This window comes from Camelus dromedarius, chromosome 6, assembly GCF_036321535.1.
Source record: "Camelus dromedarius isolate mCamDro1 chromosome 6, mCamDro1.pat, whole genome shotgun sequence".
Lineage (NCBI taxonomy): Eukaryota > Metazoa > Chordata > Mammalia > Artiodactyla > Camelidae > Camelus > Camelus dromedarius.
Genome location: NC_087441.1, coordinates 69927267 through 69951763, shown reverse-complemented (window position 1 = coordinate 69951763; position 24497 = coordinate 69927267). Strand labels below are relative to the sequence as shown.

At 38.6% G+C, this 24497-nt stretch overlaps 1 long non-coding RNA gene across 1 annotated transcript in view; it reads left to right on the top strand.

Annotated features, from left to right (window-relative positions):
* LOC135321603 (uncharacterized) overlaps window positions 1-24497 on the top strand; it is a 237960-nt gene that overhangs the window by 9051 nt on the left and 204412 nt on the right. The window contains exon 2 of the long non-coding RNA XR_010381475.1: window positions 10433-10524. This is a non-coding gene — a long non-coding RNA (uncharacterized LOC135321603). The remainder of the gene's footprint in view (window positions 1-10432; window positions 10525-24497) is intronic.

Here is a 24497-nt window from a genome sequence, read left to right as displayed (position 1 = left end):
TATTAATGGTACTGCTATGAACATTGGAGTGCATATATCCTTTTGAGTTAGGGTTTTCTCCAGATAAATGTGGTTGGGACTCCATTTTTAAAACCCTTCAGTGTAAAAGTCTAGGAATCTTTCTAGTGCTATTAAATGGTGGTTAATAATGAGGTTCATTGCCACCTTGCTCTGTCCTTCTCCACTTGAGCTCCTCCCTGGCTTCACTGGAAGAACTTGATGAAGGGAAAGGGCAGATTGCAATCTAGAGAGAAAGGAGGGATTTATTAGTAAGTTATTGACAATCAGTATCAGTTCCTGCCTGCACTGGCATCATCTTTGGGCTTATCGTTGAGAGGTTTCTTTTCTAGCATCAGCTCAGTGGAGTTCTTGAGAAGTGAGAGCCAAATCAAGTAGCCATCAAGAGATCCACCCCTACCACCCTGGGGGTGAGGGTAGGTATTTACAAGAGTGAGAGGTGTCTGAATTACTCTTCCTAGTTCCTGAATCTGCTGGTTTTGGGGATGGCTCTGGCTTTACTGAGGTCTAGTTTTAAATTCCTGGGCTTCTCCTTTGTTTCTCGAAGATGCTCTGGTTTTCTATTCTGGAACTAGAAGACCTTGACCTTCTACCTGACTACTGTCAGCTTCCTACTTTTCTCTCTACAACAGATACGGGATTCTGGTCTCCACATCCTCAGTCACTGTGTGACTTGACAGGGAATGAGCCTCAATGGACCGCAATGCTTTCACCCACCAGACTAAAAGTATAGATGCCCCACGCCCGCCCCAGACTGTCTTCTGTTATCATATCAGATAGCTGTGCTCCATCATGTCAATCCTTGGGATTTGGACATAGGTTTTGATTGAATACAAGATTTATATGTCCCCTTTGTTTGCAATTTGGACTTCAGCTCACCCTTGACTCAGAGCCCCATCCTTTAGCTTAGTTTTTCTTGTGAACTTCTATTGAAATCTTAGATTTTCTGCCAGGTGAACCATAAGGAACTGTTGTTTGACAAACAGGAAAAGGAGCTTTCATGTTACTGACATTTTTGAGTTGTGCAGTGAAGTCACTAAAGGGTTTTTATTTGTTTGGCATATAGTTCCCCTGGAAACCTGAGAATATAAGCATTCAAGAAGCAAATCATTTTAGTATTGGCATTGATCACAACAGAAATGCTTACACATTTTACTTGTCTTTAATAGGTAATAAGTGCATAGCAAATTACCCTGCCAGAGCTAGTGGGGAGGTTAATTCATTCCCTGTTTGTAACACATGGAGTTATTCCTGAAGAGCCTCAATTCATTGTCCAAAAATAACTCCAAAGATGAATTTCATCTTAGATTTACTGCCTACCATTTTGTATCTTGCAAACGCAATGGTGGGAAGCAGTCACTAATTTAATCATTTACATTTGGGAATAGTTGAGTGGAATCAAAGATATTTGACCTCTGCTTTATGAATTTAAATTTGGGGGAAAAGATTTATGAGTTTGACCTGGAGGAGCTTTTGGTTCCATTAGTGGTCACAGGTGCTCACTAGAAAGCTGCTACAAGTTTCAAGTTTGCTACATTGAAATGTTGCTGCTGCCTAACAGCTTATTTGTCAGATCAAAAGGTACCAGGCAAGATCACAAGACGTTTTTTAGTGCTTGCAAATTCTTGAGGGAATTATTCTTTTTCCAAGTGGCATAAATTTAAAAATGTTTTCGATATGTGCAGCGATTCTTTAAGCATCCTCACATATGATTGCTCAGCTCTTAGGCTTGTTTCCATGGCAACCCCACTTACCATATGGGTCCCTATATGATGTACCCTGGCCAAGAGGCTCTATCTCACTTTTTGCCTCTGAACCTGCTTACCCTAAAATTCTATTGGTTCTTGAGCTCACTCCTGATTGGTTGGTTATTTCTCTCCCTCCTGATTGGTCCATTTCTACAAAGCTTGTTCCTAATTAGTCAACTTTTGTTATACCTTATTTGCATAGGATGTTGCAAAGTGTAAACTGGCAGCCTATAAAAGCCTGTGTAAACCTACAGACAGGGTCCAGAGCTTGGAATATTAACTCCTCTGGGCCTGCTGGCATAATAAATCTTGAGTTCTCCAACCCTGAGTGCTGCTTGGTCTCTCGCCCGGATCCAGGTTGCTGTCACAACTGAGCTATAACACTGAGCTGTAACACAATTTTTCTGCAACACTAGAGGTTAAAGCTGCAAATGCCCTTTGAGATAATTTAAACCAGCCCCTCATTTTAAAGTTGAGGGAATTAAGACCCAGGAGGTTAAAGAGGTTGGTCAAGGTCACACATCTTTTTAGCAGGAGAAATGGTTGTTAAATCCAGATCTCCTGATTCTCAGTTTAATTTTCCTTCTACCATGTTCTGAAAAAGGTTAGAGCTAAATGAGAAAACAAGCATTAAAACATTGCTTTCTCAGGTGTTTTTGTCTGTGGCTTTCCGGTGATGAAGCTGAGAAACGTGACATTTAAAATGGGTTTTGCTCAGCCGCCTTTCAGTTTAGTACCCTTCCCTGAGATGTTTCTACAGCAGCCTGTTTTCTGTGTCCCCAGTTTAGTACTTTGACCTCCTTTTAATTTTATGCATAATTAAAATGTTTCCTTTGGATCTGGGGGTTGGCTTTTGTTTTCTGTCAGCCTGTTGAACAGATGCCAGATAAATGAGCTCAAATGAATTTGAGCAAAATTTCTGTGAAGTGAGGGAGAACCATCCACATGCTAAGGAAACATGTGTCTGTTCCCTTGTCTGGTGGCTTTAATTACGTGTAGAATGCGCCGTTGAGAGAAACTTGGTACGGGATGTGTTCCCCTCAGGAAAGGCCTGTGGGTGACAGGGACACTGGGAGTGAAGGCCAAGCTAGAGGCCTGGTGATGGGTGTGAGGCCAGCAAGGGGCTGGCACCAGACCCCTCGAGGGCAGAGCTCACTTAGAGTCAGCCACTGCAATCTGTGTCTAAGACTAATGGCATAAACAGAGCTGAGTGCCCGGGCACTTTTTCTGGCATTCTAGACATGCGAGCGTAAGTCCCTGTGTTTTGAGTTGATACTTTTTTTAAGCCTGGATGTCCTGGACTCATTTTGCAGTTCTAACTTTTATACTATAGAGAAAAAGACACAGGACAGAGTATCAGCAAACCTGGAATCTGGTCTTGGTTCTACTACTAATAAATCATGTGCCCTTTCCTCATCTGAAAGTAAAGTGGTTCTAATATTTCTTCTCTAAAATCTGTGGCCCAACCGGTTCTTCTTTTGTGGCCCAATTCCTCAGGCTCTACTCAATACTCGATTTCACCCCAGGGTTTCCCTCTGATTTTTAAAGAGATATCAGGATGTTCTCTCTGTGGGTAAATCTCCCCTTTCTGTCCTGGCTCCCAGGTCAGGCTTCTCTTCTAGGAATGCTTTCTGCAGCATCACCCCTTCCAAAGTGGCCACTGTGGTCTAGCAAAATAACTTGTTAGCAGAAATGCTTAGTGATCTTTGTTATGGGTAGAATTGCCCCTTCTGCCCCCAATTCATATGTTGAAGTCCTAACCCCACTACCTCAGAATGTGGCCTTAGTTGAGAACAGGGTTGTTGCATGTGTAATTAGTTAAGTTAGGATGCGATCATACTGGAGTAGAGTGGACTCCTAATCTAATCTGACAGGTTTCCTTAAAAAAAAAAAAGGGAAATTGGAACACAGACATGCATATAGGGAGCATGCCATATGTAGGAGTTACACTGCCATAAGCCAAGAAATTACCAGAAGCTAAAAGAGAAGCCTGGAGTAAATCCTTCCCTGGAGCCTTCAGAGGGAGCGTGGTCCTGTTGATACCTTGATCTTGGACTTGCAGCCTCAGAACTCTGAGACAATAAATTTATGTTGTCTCAGCTACTTAGTTTGTGGTACTTTGTTTTGGCAGCTCTAGCAAACTAATACAACTCTAACGGGGATTTGGTAAGTCATTGGAATTTGTGTTGAGTGTGGCTCTTCCTGGATGGCTAGGAAATCACAATGACTTGGTCTTGCCTCCTGGGATGCACTGTATTCCATCAAAGTCAGTATTACTGGGTTGTTTAAAATAACAGTAATTTTTGTATGAATTAAGGAATGATAACCTTGGTAGGAAGAATGCACCCATCCAAGGGTAATACAATTTAGCCTCCTTTAATATTGATAACCTTATGCTCCCCCAACTTAAACTAGCTTCAGAAACAAATAAAATGTGCTGGCGACTCAGTGATTCAAAACTATCTTCAACCTGAAACAGTATTTGAAATGCAGGAATTCTCATTTACCAAATAAATAAGGGCAAATGTTTGATCTTAAACTGTTCCTAACAGAATAGGTCAATTCATAGCTCTGGCTTTTGATCATAGCAACAAAGAGAGGAATTAACTGTGGTCACTTATGGTTACTAAGACCTAACATTTAAGTCTTTCCAAGGATATCCCAAAGCCTATTTATATTGACAAAACTAGAACAGAAGTTGTATGTCAAGGACTGGAAGATGGAGGTGTTGTTAGAAAAACCTCCATGAAAGGGATGTTTCTGTCAACATCTGTATCTCGGCTGGAACCTCATTAACTCTTGTTACGGTATCATCTATGGATATTAAAATGAGTCTCTTTTTAGGTATTTTGGAAATTATTCATAAATTCTCTGGCTTTGGTTTACATTGCTTGGTGATGTGTGATACTCCCTAAAGCAGAAATTCACTCTCTCTTCATGCTGTCAATTACTTTCTTCCCTGCTTTCTGTACCATTTGGGTCCCACATACATCTCTGGATGTTGGTTAATGCCTGGATGACTCTACCTGGGAGGCTTAAAGTTGACATGGCAGCAGATTCAAGTCCCAGGAATGAGTATAGTCAATATTATCCTGTCTTTATTGATTCCTCAACTTTAGTTTTGATCTTGAGATACAGTTTCAGTAAGTTCCTTTACCTTACAAGTGGGGAACAGAACAGGTGTTATCTCTTTCTGGTACTAAAAATGAAAGATACTTGTTCCAAAAATATTCCTGACCAACTATAATCTAATTAACAGAAGAAGTAATGAAGGAAAACAGTATTTTCATGACCCCTTGGTAAAACCAACTGGGTGGTTTAAAAATGTATGTATTTAGTCCAAGACAGGTTATAGATCATCTACTGTTTATTCAAAGATGTTAAGTTTTATTATTTTTCCATACTACCTAAGCTTAACTCCAAGTTTCCTAGCAGTAAAGTCAAACAAAAATATCATGATTATGAACTTCCTTTTTTTTTAATAGAAGGAAGAATACCATTTCATCAAAAGAGGATTAAGTGACCAGCTTCAGTTTATTGGAAAGTTCTTGACTTCTTGATGACATACACTAGGTTGGCAGAAGTCTTGGCAATAGTTTTAAGATGGGTCTATTCTAAGTAAAAGAAGACTTTTGTAGATACTATTGCATAAACTAGGCATAGAAGTGTGAATTACTATGTATAAAATAAGTTAATGGGAATAAATTTTATTTGACAAAAGCAGGGTAGCTCATTTAGGGTCTGTTTCCAGTCCATGGAACCCTCTTGGCTCTTGTGCTTTTATGGGGTATAGGTTCTCAATCAGAATCACTTGAAAATTGACAATTGATCATAAGCCATCAATTGCAAACTTGAAATCTCTTTCATTGCTCATAATTATATTCCATGGGCACAGCGAACATGGACTGTACTTGTTACCTATAGTTGTATGACAAATTACTCCAAAACCTCATGGCTTAACTTAACAAACTCGTTATCTCTCAGCTTTGGTGGGTCAAAAATCTGGGTGCAACTCAAGTCTTTCACTCACTGGTTGCACTCACGGTGTTGGCTGGGGAAGGATCCACTTCCAAGCTCACTAAAGTGGCTGTTGGCAGGATTCAATTCCTTGCTGGCTGGTGGCCAGAGATCTCCCTCAGTTCCTTTTCACAGGGCAGCTTACAATACAGCAGCTGGCTTTCCATCAGAGAGCATTCAAGAGACAGCAAACAAGATAGAAAATAGTCTTTTTATAACCTAATTTTGAAAGTGACATCCCATTACCTTTGTCTTTCCTTATTTGTTAAAGTGAATCACTAGGTCCAGCCATGTGAAAGGGGAGAGGTCTACACAAGTGTGTAACTAGCAGTCGGTGGGCATCACTGGGAGCAATTTTAGGGCCTGCCTACCACACGGTAATAGGCTCTGTTGAGTTAATTATAGTGGTTCTAATTAAATAATTTGAACTGATGTATTATTACCTTTCTGTTTAAAAGTAGGTCTATCCCACAAGGGCTATCTGAAAAATTCCATACTTAATAAATTATTTTCCTTTACTGTTCCATAATGTAATATCAAGAATGATATTTGTATAGCACTCTATCACTTTGAGCATAGAGAGATTAATATTGTCAAAAAATCTGTGAAAGAGGAATTAATAAAGTAATTTCACAAGTGAGAGAGGTGCCATTCAGAGAGTTAAATGGATTTGCAGTATTACATGGCTGGAAATATGGCTTTCATGATTATTTTAAAGGCATTCATGAGGGATTTGTTTTGCTCAGAAACTTCTAAACAAGTCTAGGGAAAGTATGCTTAAATGATTTATTTTGACTGTCTTTTTTGGTTATTATGGGGAGCCAACAACATGTGTTTACACAAAAACTAAGAAATGAGATAGAATTGTGTTATTTGCAATTCCTTCAGTATCTCCTAATGATACCAACTCTGGAACTGAGTTGCAGTAGACTGGGGACTATTTCTGCTGTGGAAATTTAGGGAATAGCCAAGTACACAGAGCTGTGGGAGCTTGCTTCTACTTGTGGATGACAGAAAAAAAAATTATGATCATTTTTCCCCATTAGCATGATTCTTTGCTCCCCTCAGAAAGGAATCTTCTGTATTCTTTTTCTACTTAATTTAGAAACTTAGAGAATAGAGGTCACAGTTTGAAGATGGACAGAAAAAAAAAAAAGGAAAGAAGTAGAAGGGAAGAATGAAAAAGTTCAGGACACATGCTGATTGATTTCTTGCTACAAACGCAAGATTTACTGGCCCTGGAAAAGCCACTATATCCATCCTGGTGAGTTGGATGAAGGCTGACTGCTCTGTCCACTTTCACACAGATCAGGCTAATTAATGCATATGGACCATCCTGGTTAGGTGAACTGTGAAAACTGGGCAAAACAGATTGGAGACAATGGGTCATTTGACAGACTGCGCTGGTTCTATAGGGAATTTGACCACCATAATGCCGAAGTCAGCTGTGCATATAGAAATGGTCATATTTAAGCTTCACTTGGTGAAAAACAGTAGCAGATGCTTCAAAAACTGTGGGAAAACTTCTGAACTTTATAGTCCCACAAAGGTCATATTCAAAAACATTAAATTTTTTTTTGCTAGTGTTCTCATTTTAAATTATATTTCTAACTTCAGTCCTCTTAAGTGACATGGCCATCCAACCTAAGCAAGAGTTCTGTGTTCTTTCTATTCTATTTTCCTATTCAATATTCTTCACAGAACTTATCACATCTGAACTTATTCTTTGTTTACTTATTTATTGTCTGCTTCCACCCCTGAGCTCTAACCTCCCCAAGAAGTGGAGTCCCCCCTGACTTCTTCTAGCTCTTTACTGTGATATCCCAGCACCTAGGTTGGGGTTGGACTGAGGTAGATGCACTCTTTATACATTGAACAGCATCTGTATTTTAGCCAAATTGACCTGGTTATGGACTCCTGAACATGACATGATTTACCTTCCTTGCACCTAAAAACAATCATTTCCTTTGGTTTGAATACCACATGCTTCCCCTCTCTACTTCTGAAAATTGTTCACAGCTACCAGACATTCAGCCACTACCTTTCTAGGCCAATCCGGCACACAGTTATGACCCCTTCTTTGCAGTCTTATAACTATCATTGTCAGATTCACCAAGTTGTTCATATGTCACATTGAAGTCCAGAGTATCTTTTTATGTATGTATGTCTTATGTCCCCAAGTGAATTATAAATCATCTGAAGACTGGGATCTGAGAAATTCTATACATTTTTCCATTTATCAGTTGCTATTAAAATACACTATGAATTCATTCATTTTTATTCTTACACCTAGGCATAGTTTTACAAATCAGTTTATAAATTTGAAACGATTCTTGCTCTTGATGACTGCTAATGGTTTCATTTAAAATGGCATTTTAAGGCTGTATCTGCAGAAACCAGCTTCCAGATCAGTGGTACCAAATGGAAGCTTTAAAAATGAGCTGCTGGTTCCTGCCATTCCTCCAGCTGGAAAAGGTAGATGTGACTTTAGAGATCTGTTGTAGACACAATAAAGCTTAATGAATACTTGCAGAACAACACGTGAACAGGCAAGAAACTTCAAAGAAATACATTCTGTAAAGAAGAAATCCTTATTAGAACATGAAATTTATTTCATAGAAAACTCGAGTACCCAGTCTTGTGGAAGGACCAGTGTCAGAATAAATGTTATCTCTTTGACCAATCAAAGTTCATTCTTATCATTTAAGGATTTGCCAACTTGATATATTCTTCTATTCACCCTCCCTTTCTTCTCCCAGGAAATAACATTAAATAAAATCAAGCATCACAATAATAAACTTCTCAATTTTCTAGTTTCATTTATAATGTTATCAAGGCACTCATTCCTCCTCATCTGACTCCCTTTTGTTTCAAATTTAGCAGGATCCCTAACTTCAAAGACAATCTCCTGCATAACTGTAGGTCCCACTTTTCCCCAGACTGTCCAGGGCTTGATCTATAATTACTTTTACTTTTTCCCTATCTTTAACATCTATCTGAACTGCCTCTTCTTTCAATATACAGCTATGCTAACAATATAGATGTCTTCACTCTCATTTTCCATTTGACTACCATCCTATCTTGTCTTTCTCTCACATCAGCTTATATAGAAAGAAGAATTCACACTCACTCCTCCATCCTCACATTCAAACTTCATCCTACTAAGACAAGTGAGAGCTTACCATCTCCCCATTTAAATGGTATTATAATAAACAAATGGATGAATATTTTAAAGCAAATTTTCTAATACATTTGATTCTGTTTACTTGCAACAGTTATGTTCCATAAAATCACCACAGAATAAGCAGATGCCAAGTCATTGCTCCTAACAGAAAGTACAGGGTTGGGTTCTTGTGAGCCTCTGGTCATATTTTTATCACCTGCTCTATAGGTAAACTTGTTTTTTATGTTTTGGTCTAAAGATACGTTATTTATTGTATATTTTTAATTTATTAACAATCCTAATCTCAAAAGTGCCATCTCATCTTTTTCATCTTACTCTAGTCATCGGAAGCATGTCACCAGATCCAGCTCACACACAAGGAGAGGGGATTACAGAAGATGTGGATACTAGGGGGTGGAGATCATTGGAAGTCATTTTAGAAGCTGTCCTTTTCCCGTCTCCTTTTCACTTTTGTCTTGCTATAAAATATTTATTGAGCAACTGTTTTGTACTAGGTACTGTAGAATGTACTCTAGGCAAGTATAATCAAGTCCTGTGAATTACCATAATTACCCAAGGGAGCTTTTACAAATGGATTCTTGGATCTCATCTCTAGGTAATCTGATGCAGTAAATCTAAATAATGTCTGGGAATGTATATTTAAAAGCACTTTGGTAATTCTGATTAACATGTCAGGCTGGAATCCAATTCGGTGGCATTCTTTCCCTCAGAAATTCATGGTCTAATGGAAAAGATTACTGTTGAGTTAGATAAATGCTGTGTTAGAAGCAAGCACTGGATGATCTGAAGTACAGAAGGACATCTAAATGGGGGAGTTTTCAGGCAGAACAAAGCCAGGAGCTGCTTCTCAGAAGTTGTATTCCTGAGTAAGCCCTTTGCACTAGGATTAGCAAATAGGGGAAGAGAAATGGATCTCAGGTCAGAGAAATAATATATAGAGGCTTGAGTGCCCATGACAAGGAATTAAAAATAGTTTGGTATGAATGGGGAAAAGTGCCATTCTTTGAAAGTGCTCATTGGCCCATAGGTGGGTTCAGTGAAAGCAGCCAGGTGGGTTGCCTAGAGTTGGTGGTTTGCTGGGAGTCTGGGGCAGCAGGTGGAAGGGGTTGCAGAGAGTGGCAAAGGAGCAATTGAGACATAGGATCCAGCAAACAAGGCCATGATGTGAGCAGGAAGTGAGGTGAAGCTGAGGAGAAAAAGATGAAGACCTCTGTGTGGTTCTGGGGTGCATGTTTGGAGGTGGGAAACAAGAGCATCAGAACTAAAGGTGCTGGTGATGGAGCCTTCACAGCATGGTTCTGGGAGGACAAGGGGTGCAAACTGGCCTTGAAGAAAGAGACTATCTCTAACCTGGACTGACAAAGAGAAGGGAAAGACATAGACAAAACTTCTAACTATAATCAGCAAAGGTTGGCTATTTAAACCCAGAACTGGAGAGACTCAAAATAAATTTTTTTTTGGATAGGCACTAGCTGGAAGGTAGACATCATTTTTAGTGGAAGAAAGACCTTCTGGGAAGTCACATATGATCTGAAGTCTTCTTTTTCTCCTAGAAAGGTGAGTAGCTCTATAATGGATTCTATAATTTAAAACCATGTTTTATAATACACTTTGAATTGATTACTTCAAATTATGATTGAAAAAGCCATGAGAATGAAAACCCTTTGCTTTCTGTTGATAATTAAAAGGTTTCTGATTTCTTCTGAGAGAAAAATATCAGATTACCAGTGGGTAGAAGCCTGCCGTTTGGACATGCCGTGGACCTCTGGGGAGAGGCATGTGGGGACCTGGGCCACCCTCACACGCACCCTGAGGGCTCTCCCCAGTACTGGAGAGGATCCCGATGCCAGGCCTCACCCAGTGAGGCGCACATTATGAATGTTTCTGAAAGCACCTCTCCCTGAAATATGTTGAAACCATCTCTAATGGTTCCCAATCGCAAGTCCTTAACTTCATTTGGATGGAGCTTGAATTCCCCCAATTAATTATAATTAAAGCCCACATTAATAAAATATATGAAATGGTTCCATGAAGAATTGATGACAAATTCTACTCCAGATGGTTACGGAGGTAAGCAGTTATCAATTACAGTCTCTTTAGTAGTTCTGTTCACACACAAAATTGTTGGTTGTCATAGTTCCACGTTACGTAGTATCTTCTAAATCGATGATGCTGTGTTATGGAGAGTAGTCGACGTATAAACCTAAAAGAGAGAGATGCTGTTCTCAAAGCATCACAAAAAACTGGCTCCCGTTATTTCAGTCTTGCCTCATGGATCCAGTTGCATGTCTGTCCAGGAACATTTTCTTCATTTTCTATTCCCGAGGCTGTGGTTTCTGGTGCAAATAATAAAGCAGAACCGAAGGAAATTTGTGATGCCTGAGGATCTTCAAAGTTTTCCAAATGACTCATGAATCAATAGCTGATAGACTCAGCCATGCAGGGTACTTGTTTGCTACCTCTGATGGTTTGGATCCCTTCTCTTATAAACAAATGCCTTTTGAAAAATAAAGAATATCAAATAAAACCTCATGGTACTGCCCCAGAAGCTGGCACTCTCTTGGCAGTTAAGCTCTGTTCTCAAGATTTATGGGGACCTGCTGGCTGTAATTAGCTAAAACAGTCAGAAGTCTAACTTTGAATAAAAACTCAGGCCAGAAGGCTTATTCTCAGAGTATTTACTTATTTATTACTGTGGTTATGGGGGAGAATTCAAACCAATAAATCTAACACACAGTCTTTGGGAACAAAAGAATTTTAGTGGTTTAAATAAGAATTTAAAACATTTGGCTTGATAAATCTGCCTCTGCTCTCAGGATAAATACTGAATCCTTTTGATTTATCTGTGATGATGGAAAATGTACTTCCTTTTAGAATGTACCCATCTTCACTGGCCTGGGTTGTGATAGTAAGAAGTCAGACAGGTATCCCTCACCCTACCTTTTTTTTTTTTTTTAAGAAAATTCTTTTTGTTCAAAAAATTATTTAAAGATTTAAATGCCCATGATAGAAAAACCAGAAAATACAGACACTCAAAAATAGCCCCAAACACTCCTATTCTAATTTATACAATGACGATTGTATATTCCATTCAGCTTGGTACTTAATCTTCTTGAATCGTATGTTATGTTATGTCATGTCATGTTATGTTATGTTATCATATATAATGGCTTTCTATCTTGTCTTCTGTCTTAGCAAGATGCCACTGTCCGTACCCGCAGCCTAAAAACAGAATTGAAGGGTCATACACGCATCCTCCACTGATCATTATAGCCCTGTCTGGGTTTTATAGTTTCCTCCTCATGTGCCCCTTCCCTCTTCCTTCTTTTACTTCATCTTTTTTTGTTCTTCCTCTTATCTGTGTGTTGGTGGGCAAGTTACTTAATCCCTCTGTGTCTCAGTTTTTAAAAATATTTATAAATAAGAGTTGCTGTGCAGCAAACATGGGGGAAGTAATGTGAGGCACTTGACACAGTCATGAGCCCAACAAAGCACCACCTCTTAAGTGAATGTCCCTTTGGTGTGGGAGACTCGCATTCTTGGAGCTCAGATACTTGGGGCAATGAGTAGACACGTGGTGGAGAAGTTACCATGGTCACCGATGGCAATAGCATGAAATAATCCATCTGGAACATGGCATTGATGGTTCACAAAACTTCTAAAGATTCAAAACAGGTTTGGTGCATGTTTATCACAATTTTCCTGTTGTGTAATCTTTCTACCAAACCTGTTTGTTGCTTACATCTTTTTATATCCTTTCTCTGTGATCAATGTGAATTGTACGTTTTCTATACTGGTTAGAATGTCTTTTGTTTTCAGTTGTAGAGATTATTCTGAATGTCTGATAATAGTCGTTGGATTATGGGCTCACCCCACACAGTGGTTGGAAACTGAACTGGCCCAAGATGACGACCGCAGTTTCACTCAGTGACCACTAGTTCTCATGCTGCGGTGGCTTCCTCTCCAGGGACGCACCCTAGGAGGGCAGAGGTCAGTGTGGACCTCTTTTCAGAAGTGGGCATTTCTGACAGAGCCAAGAACCTCGACTTCATTTTGATTTGGCTTTCAATGTTAGGGTTAAGAACTCTCAAATAACACAAGAACCCAAGATCTCCAGGGCTTATGGACACCGAGAAGATCTGTTCAATTCACTTTTCCTTGGGAAATTTAAGTAGCTTCAGAAGCCAATTCGTGTTGTTAACACATTTAATAAATTAAAGACAGTTGAGAATTCACAAGGGAACACAGAGGGGAAAATGGCACAAGGATTCTCACTCCCCTCTTCCTCTGCCCCCATGCATCTGAATCTCAAGCTACATAATTTGCTTAATTGTGTAGCTTGTGTTCTCAAGCTACACAATTTGCTTAATTGTGTAGCTTGTGTTAAAAGTAGTTGCTGCTGATATGACTAAGTTAGAACTGGCACGTCATCCTTCTCTCCTGGTAAACATAATGTGTTGCCTAACCCTGGAGTGGCCCTGAAAGTCGGCAGCAGAACACTTGCCTGACTGGCAAACGATCTGAATGATGGAGATGGTTTCAGTGCAAAATGTCACCCCTCCCTTAGGAGTGTCTGTGATGCAGTTGTGTGGGCACCGGTAGGCTTGGGTTGGGCCAGCAGGGGGTCAGGAGAGAGCCAGACGGATGTCAGGACCTGAGTTAAGCCAGTCACTTGGGAGTCAGGGAGTGAAGTCTAGGGAGTCAGTAGTTTCATGTGGCCAAGAACAAGATGGAGTTCAGCCAGCCAGGAGACCAGACAGAGTTAGGGAGGAGTAATTAGGTCTGGAAGGTGAAAAATGGAAGAATCAAAGGTTCAGAAGTTCAGATCATGTGCAGATCTGGTATAGCACAAGAAAGCAAAGCACAAACAAGACTCAAACCAGCAAACATATAGCATCATTTATGGTTTTTTGTACTTCTTTGTCTGGCAGGGTTGGACTGGCAGTATTCTACCAAGTAATCCCAGGGAACTAGAGTGATGTGTTCTGTTCCAAATTCCTGCACTGTCTACTGACGAGCTGTGTGCCTAAGTCAAGTAATATCCCTAAGCTTTAATTTCCTCACTGATTAATAGGGATGCCATTGTCCACATTCCACAGGCCTTCTGAAAGTGTGCTCATTTTGTGGTAATTCACCTGTACACTTGACAGCTTATGTACTTTTCTGGTTATGTGGGATGTATCAAGAAAACATTCAATAAAATGTTTATATATACATATATACATATATGTGACTGGCAGATAGTAGAAACTATTTGGTGGTTTAAAATGTAATATAATGTAGGGAGCAGCACTTATAAATGGATTCTTAATAAAGTCACAAGTCACATTTGAACAATTCTTTAAACTTGGTTGTACTGAACTGAGCTAGTTTGGCATATGGGCATTTGGTTTTTAAACAGGGGCAAATGCGTCTTTCTTTGTGAAGGTAATAAGATTCCAATTAGGCCTATACAACCTTAAATGGTAAAATATTCAGGCAGGTAAATGGATATTTAAGCTGCTACGATGTTTCAAACGCCCCAGTAGGAAAGCATATACCTCTGTTTAGATAAATGTTAAATTTAAATTCTTCTGCTTGGAATTATAGAATTACCATCTTCCAATTATGGGGAATTCTGTGTTGCTACTAAGTGTCAAGGTACATAAAACTTCTATGGCCAACTTAGTTTGGGAACCAACTAGCCAGAACTAAAAAAAAAAAAAAAAAATCCTGGACTTCTCAGAGTTTTTCACTTTTAATGTGCTTTGGGATTTTGCATGGTTTTTGAAACAGAGCCATGTTCTCATTAAACAGGTTGGGACATACTGATGTAGACATTTTATGACCCACAGTTGAGGTTGGAAGAGAAGTTGGTTAATTGATATTGGTATTCCTACAAAGTAAGAAATGATCGTAATCTCCTTAATTCTTAGGCCACCGTGACAATTTACTTGGAAATTGGGAATATATTTTTATGATTCAATCCAATAGATGCCAAATTCTTCCAAGACAGGAACTATTTCAAATATGTCATCTGTGCTCCCAGCTTTCTGTACTTGGTCAAGTATAAAAAAATTAAACAGTAGGCCTTGAAAGAAGTTTGGGGGATTTTTTAATGAAATTATATGAAATATAGTCATTTCTGATGAAGTTTTAATTATCTTAGTAGAATAAGGAGACTGGAATTTGGGGAGATAATTTACAGGTAGTGATTCAGAATTCTTCCGGCCCTAGGTTTTACGAGGTACTGTCAGTGTTCAGTAAGAACAGAGATTTTCATACTCAAAGTTCTTCCCACGTTTCATTCCCTGAAAATGCTGAGCACATTGACAAGTATGACCCTCAGAAGTTGTCTTCTTGTCCTCTGTCTAACCTTTTCTGCCACCAGAATTCTTTCTAAAACACTAGTCTAAATTAGAGGGTCAGCAAATGCTTTCTGTAAAAGGTCAGATGGTAAGGATTTTAGATTTTATGGGTCATACAGTCCTGGTGTCTACTGCAACTAATGGAGAGCAAAAGTAGCCATGGATAATATATAAGGAATGGATATTGCCATGTTCTAATAACATTTTATTTAGAAAAACAAGACAGTGGGTCAGGTTTGGACCTTGGGCAGTTTTCTGACTCCTGGTCAAAATCATGTTACTGTATTACTTAAAATCTCTTGAGGATTTTTCATTGCAACAGAATAAAATTCAATCTGGCCCAATCTGGTGTACATCACAGTCTGGCCCCAGTCTATCATTCTACCATTATTTTCAACTACATGCATGCCAAATAATCCTCTAGAATATTGAGCTGATTATATCCTGGGTCGGTTACTCACCAACAGGGGCTTCTGGTCTTCAGCTGCCCTGGGATCTTGTCCCTCCAGCTAAACCACAATCTTTGCTACAGCTGTCATTGACCTAGGATTAGGTTTTTAACTCTACAGGCATTGCCATGAAGTTTGAATGCTAATAACCAGAGATCCCTATGTTTAACCAGTTGAGTTGTCATCAGAAAACAGACTTGTCTCTGAGACATATCCATAGACATGGGTTAAGTAAAAGATCCAGGTTGGTATTTTTAATATACATTTTCAATTCTGAAGTATTGAACACACTCACTAAATTCTTTAGCAAATTCAAAATAGCAGCAGCAGTTTTTAAAATACATTTGAAGGAGAAGTGGGGTGATATAACACATATATATTACGATCTGTTATTTTACCAGGATATATTTTCAGTTCTGAAGATGATCAAAGCCACAATATAATTAAGGGAGATACGATAAATGAATGAGATAATGGAATAAAAATGTTAATAAACAGGACGTTAAATGCACAGAATTAAAAAAAAAATATTCTTTTGGTTTAAGACTTCTTTTTTGAGTGTTCATTTATTCAGTCCAGAAATATTTATTGCTGGCCTACTGCATTCTAGGCACAGTTTGAAATTCTGGAATATATGAATGTTAAAGACGTTATGAATAAATACCTTTGGCCAGTATTTCAAATATTAGATCAACAAACATTTGAACATCTGCCACAGCCTGGACCTCTGACTCAATTGTGTGTGTTTGTGTGTTTGTGTGTGCGTGCATGTGTGTATTTATGGAGAGATAATGTTTGGGATTGGGCATTAAAGTGTTATCTTGTATGGAAAAACACTTAAAGATGATGTTGTTATTTCAGAGAAACAGTCAGAGTTTCATTTGATTTGATGTTTTTTGTCAGTCCGCTTCTCAAAGTTAATGTCTCTACCAGGCTGAAATAATCTGTCATCCTCTAGAATGCTAGCCAAATTTAATTCAAATTAACTCTGAAATGAAAGATGACACACTTAATCAAGGTAAATACTTTGGTGATCATTTGCAAATATGTTTAAAAAAAGTGACTTTGCCAACCAGATGGTGTCTCCATGCAAATAGCTGGATCTTTAAGAAATACTCTTTATAAAGTAGATTTGAGGTTGGCTCCCAGCAGGAATGGATCATCTTCCTTATTCTTTGACCAGGGGTGGCTCAGGGCAGGGCACTTGACCCCACCCCAAAGCACAGGGTCAATAATGGTGGCTGGGGCAACAGCTCTGGGTGTGGTCTGCCTCCGTCCTGAGGTCCACCTCTCTCAGGAGCCTCCTGATTCTGGCCGCCCGGTTGACAGCCTGTTTCCTAAGAGCAGTCTGGGCTCAGACTTGTGGATCACCTCTCACTGCTTGGGGCGTGGCAAATGCCCTCTGCCATTGGCTGTTTTTCTTTTCTGATGTGTTCTCTGTCAACCTTCCTTGCTTTGGAGTTGGAGGACCTCGTATTTAGTTGAAGGTATGGGAGGGAAAGGGGCAAAAGAGCATTTTTATCATTTTGATTTTGAGGTACATAGGCTTACCTAACCTAGGCAAAAGGCGTCTCCAGGTGGTCTAGACTGGCTCAGTGTGCAGGGCCACAGACTCGGAGCAATAAAGTGTTTGCTGGATGCCATTGCTGTCTGCGCATGTATTTCCTTCTGTGTATATATATTTCCATGGGACCCTGCAGGGAGAGGAGACAGCTTCAGGACAGGATTTTGAATTAATTTCCCCATGCCTGAGCTACATTTTTCTTTATTTTTACAAGCATAAATCTGTGCCCCTTGTTGACATAACTTGCATATGCTTTGAAGGAACATGGACTTTCAAATGCATTTGAGCAAAGAACTGAATTTTGCTTATTTTCATGTTATGAAATGATGTACACATGGTAAAAAATTAAACAATTAAAAAATCTAGTTAAAAGTGCTTATTTGACCCTTAACACACAGTTTCACTCACCAAAGTTAATGCCTTCCAGAAATTTTTACATCAATGCATAATTTTAAAGCATATTAAAAAACTTAAATATCATTATTAAAAAAACACATAAGTGCAATGGGAATAAATAATTTTATAATTTGCTTTTCTAAACTTAACAATGTCCTAGAGATCGTTTCATAGCAGCACATAGATATCTACCTTGTTCTTTTAATAGCTGCGTCCTTTTCGCTGCTGCAATGTAGAGTAATTTATTTGTGAGGGATTTCTTGCTTTAAAGGTAATAAATGTCTCATTGAATGAACAGTGCTGGATTGAAGATATTTCTCCCAAGGTAAAGGTGTAATGTAATTTACCTCCTTCTTTTTTTTTGGTCTGGAAAATAAAAATTCACGTCTACATATGTGGTTGGAAGGGTGAATTTTAGAGACAGTAATGTTAATTTCACATCAGTTAGAAGAACAAGAAAAATTGTGGCTGGATAATATTCCAGGATATTAGTTTATATTGCAAATACCTCCTCCTTTTACAGTACCCTGACAGCTCCTCCTGCCCCAGTCCATGTCTCCGGACAACAGTCACCTGCATCTGAAGCAGTCCCAAAGAGTAGGACATTTATAGGGAAAGGCTGAAAGGTTAGGCAGGGAAATTCAGATGGTCTTTGAATTTTCAGAAACCTGGGCTGGAGAAGAGGTAAGGGAAGGCAAAGGAATTATTCACAGGAGAGGAAGAAATGTGGAAAAAGCCTGGGAGGGGTAGATGTGGCGAAGAGCCACCTGGGAGCTGAGGAATGGGGACACTGCTCTGAGTGAATATTCTGTTCTGGAAGACTCTCCCTTGTGTCTAGAGCTGTCCCCACCCTCTACTCCCCCAGCTCATCAGTCTTGGAAAGGAACACTGTTGTGGTGGTGGGGAGCTGGGACACCTTAGGGAGTGGGAGATACTGGGTTAAATGAAGGTGATCATTACAATATACAATTTTAATACAGCCATTTATATCTTTTGAAGGCTTGCAGATACTCTGTGCAAGTGCTTCCCAGGCATTAAGATGAAGTTGAATTACTAAGCTGCTTGTCCAAAGCTTCAGAGCTAGTTAAGCAGAGTCAGCATCTGAATTGAGGCAATCTCACCAGGGAGCCTGAACTCTTAACCGCTGGATCACATTGCCTTCCTTGATTATAGAGGGGTGTGTACATGAGCCAAAGGCAGGAGGGGTAAAAAGAACACGATTGGAAGAGAGGCTCTGAGTTGTCTAGACTGTGATGTCTAAGGATTTTTTGAGAAAGATAAGGAAGGTATACTAATGTCACTCAGGTGAAGCAGTACAATTCAGCAGATGGAACTGGCTTTGGATGGGAGATGATGGGATGCTGGAGCTCAGCGTGGGGGCACAACTAGCTTCAGGGGCCAGCGGGTTGTGGAGAGGACAGTCTGTCTTGAAATGAAAGTTACATTTGAACTCCTGACAAAAGGAGTCATTTTTCTGAAAGACGGGTCTGCAAGGACCTCAAGAAAAAAGGTCAGACTCAAATGTCCTTCATCACTACCTTTTGTGCTTGTACTTATCTCCTTCCTAGACTGAGACATCTTTTGAGTAAAGTGACATGTGCATATGAATGAACTGTGTGAAGCATCACAGAGAACCCCACGTGGGAGTTGTGGCTGGTGACTGCCACTCAGCATCTCTGCTTCCCTCTGCCAATGGTCTTGACTTTTATCTGGGGGCCTATCCCCAACCCCCAACCCCAGGCCTTGGCCAATTACTTTCTTTTATTTCTGTGGTTACAGTGATTGGTTCAGCTGTGGACATGTGACCTAAGCCAGTTCAATAAAAATACATCAGTTTTTCTAGAAATAAAGCCTGTTGGTGCTGGTTTCATCCCTTTCTTTCTTTTACCAAGCAATGCCTGAAACAAGTCCTTCCCTGGACTTTCAGTTAGGAGAGAAAAAAAGCCTTATCTTTTTACTTACTCATTTGTGATTGGGTTTTCCGTTATTTGCAATCAAAAGAACCCTAATTAATAAATAAAGAAGGATAATTCTCCTTTATCCATTGAGCAGGGGAGCAGAAAAGACCAGTGATGAATGCAGGAGACTTCGTTTTTTGGAGAACTCCAGAAGTTTCCAAATATGTAGTAGTAGCATTTAAGAAAATTAGTACAAAAATATTTTAAAGAATTTCAAGTGGTTGATAAATTTATTATAAATAAATAACAAATAGGATACATTGCTATAAATACTTCGCTAAACTCAAGATAAATTCCTGAAAAATAACATAGAGATTTCATAGTCTATGAATGGCACTGAGCTATAAACCACCCCAATGAACAACATAGCATTCTTAGTTTCAGTGCAATATTTATGTTCTGTGAATTATTTAAAGAAATACGTAGGATAATGATTTTTCATGGTTTTAAAAATTTCAGAATATATTACTCCAGTTTTATTTATAACAGCCTTCTTCATCAACAGACAGGATAAATGATTTTGTTAGGAAAAGTACACCTTACAGTTATTTTTTTCAAAAATACTCCTATTTATATTGTCTTTTACTTGTATTCATGCTATTCAAAAATAATGATTGCAAATTTGTGCACTTTTTACTTTAATGACTCCCTTCACCTCAGTTAGAATCATATTTTGAAATTGAATAAATTCCTAAAAGCATTTTTTTCTCTCCTTGGAAAATTTAACATACGCCAGAACATCATGCCTAGAAAAGCGTGATGAAAAGAATAGAGAAAAATTGAGAATTGTGGTTATGGTAATTATTTTGTAATTAGGTCAAAAATTATTAAACTTACATTAAAAATACTTGACTGAGAGTCTACTTGGAGAACAGAAGCATACTCATCTTTTAATTTCTTAAGATGATTTGGGGTGCTTAACTAAGGAATAATTCATAGTCCAGTCTAGACTTGTTACTGGAGAAAAGGAATGTGTGTGTGTGTGTGTGTGTGTGTGTATAGAGTTATGGGTACACTTTACTAACGTGCTATACCTTTTATAAATTACATTAGTGAACATTTTTCCTCACAATACTTCTAAGTATATTTTGTTTTGTTAAAAAAAAAGAAGATATTTAATTTTTAGTAGAAAAACCAGCAACGAGGGAAGACTGCCAGAAAGCATTAAAGAGACTCAATTTTGGCTCCTATATTCAAGATATTTTCCTTTATGGATGAATGGCTTCCTTTTATAGCCTCTTTAAGAGCCTGTATTTTTAGAAAACCAAATCTTTCTCTTTTCATAGTGCCTTTCTGAAAAAAAAAAAAACCTAGTATAGAAAGGAATAACTTTAGCAAAATGTCTCAACCTTAGCAAAATGTCTCTCTGTCTTGGGGTACTAATTTTATAGCTTTTTATTCTTTAGAGGGTAGGAATTTTAAGAGCGAGTTTTTCTGTGTGGATTCAAGTCATTATATGGTGAGGATGTCAGAAATACAATTTTATTGATAACAGACATCTGCTTATATAGATTTTAGTGAATGTTATCTTTGTTGCAGACATCCACTGATCTAGAATCCAAGTACCTGGAAATCTGAAATAAGCAGATTTACTCCCCTGGAATCCTTCTTCCCCCTTTGCATTCACATGTGCTCCAATGTCACATGCTAACGTGCTTGAACTTCAAAACTTTTCTCCAATAAAATAACCGAAAAACTGTGGAGTGTAACTAACAATCTGGGCTTGCCTAGGTTAATTTTTAAAGGCTGGAGTACACACACACAAAATCCAGGAAGGTCATATCTATTTTTAATACAACCTGAATATGTTGCTGATCAGAAGTTATTTCATATAGTTCATGTTTGCTGTAAGCAGTCTTTGACATTAGTGCTGAAATTACATTCACTGGACTCACTGATGGGAGTTGGACATGTTTATAGTAGTGCTTAGAAGAAAGGGTGTGGGGAAAGCCAGGGAGATTAGAGCTGCTGATGGAATCTCTCAGTATACGGTTCTTTCTCCTCATTTAGGTTAGTTTTACTATTAATGATGTTAAAATTTCTTGACAATACTTTTAAACATCCCTTAATTTACCTTTTGCAATTTATTCTTTTTCTTCTACTTAGCATTTTCCCTTCATACTTGATGCTTCCTCATCCACTAATATATTGGAGTTTTGCAATTTGCATAATGTTTTCTCTAAATATTCATTCCACACACCCTTTGCACAACCTACTTTATTCATGAGCTCTAGTCTTGCCCTGAAAAAAAAAAAAAAGTAAAAAGGATGCTTTCCCAAATGTGACAGAATCTCTTTAGTCCCATGTGGTTTAGAAGAACCTACATTCATATGTAATTGAAACATAGGTGGTTTTGTGTCCCTTAATGGGTCAAATTAGGAAAAAAAAAAAAGCCATAACCAAAAACCCAAGTCTTTTTTCTCCCCATTGGATGTTTCCACTGTTATAAGGAGAGAGTAAATAGATTTCAGGCTTAGAAAGGGCCACCCATTTCCTGCAGCATAGAAGTGAAACTGTGAGGTTGCATTAACTTATTTCATCAACAAACATTTTTGTGCACTTTTCTCAAGTGCTGGCTCTTTTTGTGAGTTTGGTCTGGGGAACACAGCTCTGCATCTGAAGTCCCCAGTCCTGTCCTTTCTGCTGGATTTCTTCCTGGAGGACACCATCACAAGTTTGGACTAGTTTGGACTGTGTACACCCTGATGAACTTGGCAGAGGCTTAGGAATACGAGGTTCAATCTATGAATGTAATTCACGTTATGTTAACTCTGTAGAGACATTGGCGTTACACTTCAGATCCACATGCATTATTGATTACATAGTTTTTGGTTTATTTCATTGGAGAAAAGTTTTGAAGTTCAAACATGACAGCATATGACCTTGGAGCAAAAGTGAAGGCAAAGGGGGGAGAAGGATTCCAGGGCAAAATGGGGACACTGGGAGACTGGGAGACTGAGATTACATTTTTATGTGGGGAGATGCCTCAAAACAAAACAACTCATAATAAAGCAAAGTAACAGAAGACATGAGCTATCTTCTAAATTTTGCCCAGGTCAGACTCAGCCTGACTCATACTCAGCCTTTTGACTTCCAAAACATGCCCGTTGACCAGTGACTACTCACTGAAGACATAAAGCAGCTGGGTCTTGTGTTGGGAAGTTTGGTGACTTGGGAATTTTAAGTGATAAACAGCTAAACAGAGCTTACTGTAAAATAAACAAGATGCATCTTAATTTAGCCCGGAAATATTTAAGAGAATAGACTAATGAGCTCTGTGACTAAGCTTGATAAGGTCTTGGGAAATTGGTGTCAGTCCAACAGAGTGTTGGATCATTCAAGATTGTGGTTTAGTGGTCTTCATAATTAGGAAACTTAAAAAAAAAAAAAGATTTGGGGACGGTGACAAAATTGAAATATTTACAAGACAATGAAGCAAGTCATTGTATATATATGCAAAAATGCTGTAAGAGCAAATAGAGATAAAAAACTTAACATGCAACATATAATTCTATTCTTTCTAGGTAAATATGTGGATCAGGGTTTCTAAAAGCATCCTACTGGCATTGTGTCTAATGTGTACAACATAAATACTTCTGGGTGTGAAAAATATCCAACAACGTATTGGTTGTAATTCATGATTTTTTCCTTCAGTGAAAATTCTCTGAAGTATGTGGTGGTTAAGCTTCCCTTATTTGGTTGAAATCTTATTGTTTCCTTTCTGTCTCCTTTCCCCGTGCATCTAATCTGTTAAAAATTTCTGGTGGTTCTTTTACATGCTCTCTCACCCACATTCCTTTGCTCCCATCTTCATGGCTGTTGCCTGTTTTGGCCAGCCGCTTCTTAATCTGCATCTCCCCTGGGGATTGCTGCAAGTGCATCTCCCTGCATCCAGGCCCTCCTCATGTTTCCTATCTTAGTTAAAACATGGTGTTTTCATTCACTTTATTTCAGCCACTCTGCTAGGTGTGAAGTGATATCTCATTGTGGTTTGAACTTATGTATCTTGAATGACTGGTGAGTTGGAACATCCTTTTTGTGTTTATTGGTCATTTGGATATCTTGTTTGTGAAACGCCTTTGACATTTCTTGCCAATTTTTCTATTAGGTTGTCTGTCTTATTCTACATAATTTATAAAAATGTTTGTATAGTATAATAACAAGCCCTTTGTGAATTGTGTGTCTGGTGAGATTTTTCTACCCATCTGTGGCTTGCTTTTTCACTCCTTTATGGTGCCTTTTGATAAATTTACTAGTTTTTATATTGCCCAAGTAATCAATCTTTTCCTTCATAATGACTACATTTTATGTCTTATTGGGGAAATAATTACTGATATAAAGGCCATAAAAGTAATCTCATATGTTATCTCTTAGAAACTTTATTGTTATTTTTCAGATTTACATACATAATCTGCCTGGAACTGACTATTGCCTAGGGAGTGAGGTAGGAGCTAAGTTTCACTTTTTTCCTTGTGGATATCAGCTTGTCACTATGCCATTCATAAAGAGGCCTTATGTCCTGGTCTACGGTGCTGCCGTCATCATAAATCATGTTTCCATATATGTGGGGGTCTTTTCGTGACTCTATTCTGTTCCATTGATCTACTTGTCAAAACTTTGTCAAAACCATGCTGTGCTTGGTGATTTTCTTGGAGAGAAAAAAGGTACTTTTCTGGATTCCCCTTAAGAAAACACAATGGTGGTAAAATATGTAGACATTTTATATAGTTATACATGTTTATTTAGGTATAATTCATATACAGTAAAATTCACTCAGGTGTACAGTGCTATGTCTTTTGACAAATGCAGACAGGCA